The 2,996-nt window shown below is 35.7% G+C and overlaps 1 pseudogene; it reads right to left on the bottom strand.

Annotated features, from left to right (window-relative positions):
* LOC104702903 lies at positions 226 to 1,770 on the bottom strand (annotated as a pseudogene).

Raw genomic sequence — 2,996 nt, 5'->3', positions numbered from 1 at the left:
TTTGACGTAGTATTTGCTATCACTTATCGAAACAAAACAAAAATGGAAAATCATTAAAATAATATTATTACAGTACTTAGAAACATTAAAAAGAATAATTAACCTAGGGATGATTAAAATATATGCTGCCGTGACGAATATAAGATTTCCAAGAGAAATATGTGTCGCATGCCAGATTTCCAATTTGAGATTCGAAACAACATCAAAAAGTCGAATAAACACAAACACAAATCTCAAATATTACGTAAATTTTATTGGAAATTGGAATCCTCGAATGAATAGAGTAGTACTAGCTAGTTGCTAGTAGTAATAAAAGGAGAAAAGTTTTGTACCGAAAGAAGAAGGAAAGACGATGATGTGCATTGTCGCGTTGTTTGGGGGAAGATGCAACTGAAGAGGATAAAGCTTTTCGTTCAAAGGGTTTCTACAGCAAATTATGACATCTTCCATCTCTGTTTCTTCTTCTACTTTCCTCTTTAGTTCTGTTAACTCACTCCCATGGAACATCATTGATTTTTCTCCTATCTCCTTATTTATCTTCCCACCATCATCTCCGGTCTCGTAATATATTATTCTTCCTTCCGATTTTAGTGGTAAACTCACACTAAATGAATCATCTGACTGATCATGTAATTAACATTAACACATAATGTTTTAATTCTTCTAATAAATCATGTTATTAGCGTTTTACGATAGTATTGGTTTGGGTGTTAGTGTATATATAGTACCTCAATCCGTGAAAATGTGGAAGAACTATGGGTAGATTCTGCATCATCTTTGGTAACTCGAATTTGGAGAATGTCAACACTCCACATGATCCAATCTTGTGTGACCGTACGGCTAGGGAATGTCGTGTGTGATAGAGTTTCTCCACGGTGGTACACCTTTGTTTGCCCTTAGATATTGTCCGTACCGGCTCTTGAACCGTACTTGTATGTCATTGTCCGATATGGGGCTCCCACTCCGCCGATGAATCCAACTTTCCCGGCAAAGTTTGAATTACCTTGTTTCACGGCTTCTTCAATTAGCAAGAAACATAATCACGTTTAAAGAGTCCGTTTTATGTATTTTTTGCATGCTAATGGGCTTTCTTGTTGTTTAAACATTGAGATTTCTCGATTGGCAAGATTAATTTGTTTGATTCAAAGCAGCTTGTAAATTGAATTCTTAGAATCTTATTTTCTCAACATCATACCTTTTACCGATCTTTTCGCAAAATGATAATGCAAATAGGCCTTAAATAATAATGTTTTCGTTTTGAAAGAAACAATCACAAGATAGTAAAAATGCATAATTTTGGATGCCTTGTTTTTCAAAGAATCTTGAGAAACCTAATGTGATATGCGGTTCTTTATTGTCAACCCAAGATCATGGCCCTAGCTGGCTAGTTATATGAATACCTTTTTACCGGTGGCTCCGAGGAGGAAATGAATATTAGTGGCGGTAAGGTATTTGCCGTAACAGCTTTGAAGACGAATCACATTGGATCCAGGTACGATCTCAACCGTCCATCTGGCGTTTTTAGTTGTGCCACGACGATCTTGACGAACGGATTCTTGGTCATCGTCGGCAATTAAGTATTTCAAGTTGTGGCTACGGAGCCTAACAATCGCTGCCTTTCGGAATATCTCCATCCGCGACTTACACGAAAGAATTAGGAAAAAAAAAATCAACAATTAGGAGACAAAAGTATATCTAAAAGGCTGTTTTCTTGATGTGCTGCCACGTATGTAAAATATGAGCGTCTCTCTTGTCATGGTGACTGGTTGATGAAAGACTGCGGAGATTTGTGTCCTAGGATTACTGTTAAATCTAATATCCTTTTCAAAAAATTTCATTTATAATCATAAATCCATTGTCGAATTCTTGTCGCGCATTCATCATAGTATGATTAAGATTATATTCAGGCAACCAACTCATTCTGTTATCAATTGGTTGTATATTATGTCCTTGGTCACACACTGATGACACTTTTATCATTTGTATTGCTTATAATACAAAACCAAACCAACTTATTCTCGAAATCGAGATATTAATTCCTCTGAGCAATCTACTTGTCCAGTAATCAATACGGTCGATTCGTTTATAAATAGGATATCTTCTGCTCAGAAATATGAGTTTATTCTCATTGATTACAATAATCTCTGAAGTCTGACATGTGAATTCTCATAAATTCATCACAGCAGAAGAATATGATAAATTTCACCAAAACGGAAACTGAAATTAAAAAGGTCAAAAAAGAATACGAAAGAGATCAGAGTTTGGTTAAGAAAAGTTTCGGTCACGGTTAATCTGAAACACGGACCAATTTGTTCATCATCATATCTCTTGTTTCTTTATCCCTTCATCATCAAAATACGCCAAACAAATCGAATAAAACAGAAAGAAGACAAAGCAAAATTGAGAAGATCGAAGAACACGATAACAAAGCTAAACAAAGGGGGCTTAAAAACGAATTAGATCATCAGAGACTTAAATACTAAGAATCATGAAGATTTCTCCATCATATTGTTGCAGTATTACCTCATCACCTGATCTAATTTTAATCCTATCTACAAACAGGGGAGCACAAAAAAAAAAAGAAACTCGAAATCATGGGATCTATAGAACAACATTGAAGGTTTTAAAACAGAGAACCCTAATCTAAACTGAGTTGTGTCGTCGGAAAGAGCTGATGTCTCTAAAAGTCATGTGTGGTTTGTATATAAAGGTCCCCAACGGCGGCGATTCTCAGGTTTCACGAGGAAACCCTAGCGATTATGGGTCGTATATGGGCTATTCAGATGGCCCAATTTTAATAACCTTATGACCCATTAAAAACCCCCGAGCAATCGTCAATTACCTCCAATTATATTAAAGCTGGTACAAAGGAAACCGAACAAAACCAACCCAACCTAACAACATTCACTACACGATAAGTTACGCTTTGCAGATCCTACATTTCCTACTTGCATAGATAAAGTTACAACTTAGGTTTGATTTTGTTAAGATTAAAA

Source organism: Camelina sativa, chromosome 1 (genome assembly GCF_000633955.1).
Source record: "Camelina sativa cultivar DH55 chromosome 1, Cs, whole genome shotgun sequence".
Lineage (NCBI taxonomy): Eukaryota > Viridiplantae > Streptophyta > Magnoliopsida > Brassicales > Brassicaceae > Camelina > Camelina sativa.
The sequence above is the reverse complement of the archived record's forward strand: the minus strand, read 5'-3'. Positions and strand labels throughout refer to the sequence as shown.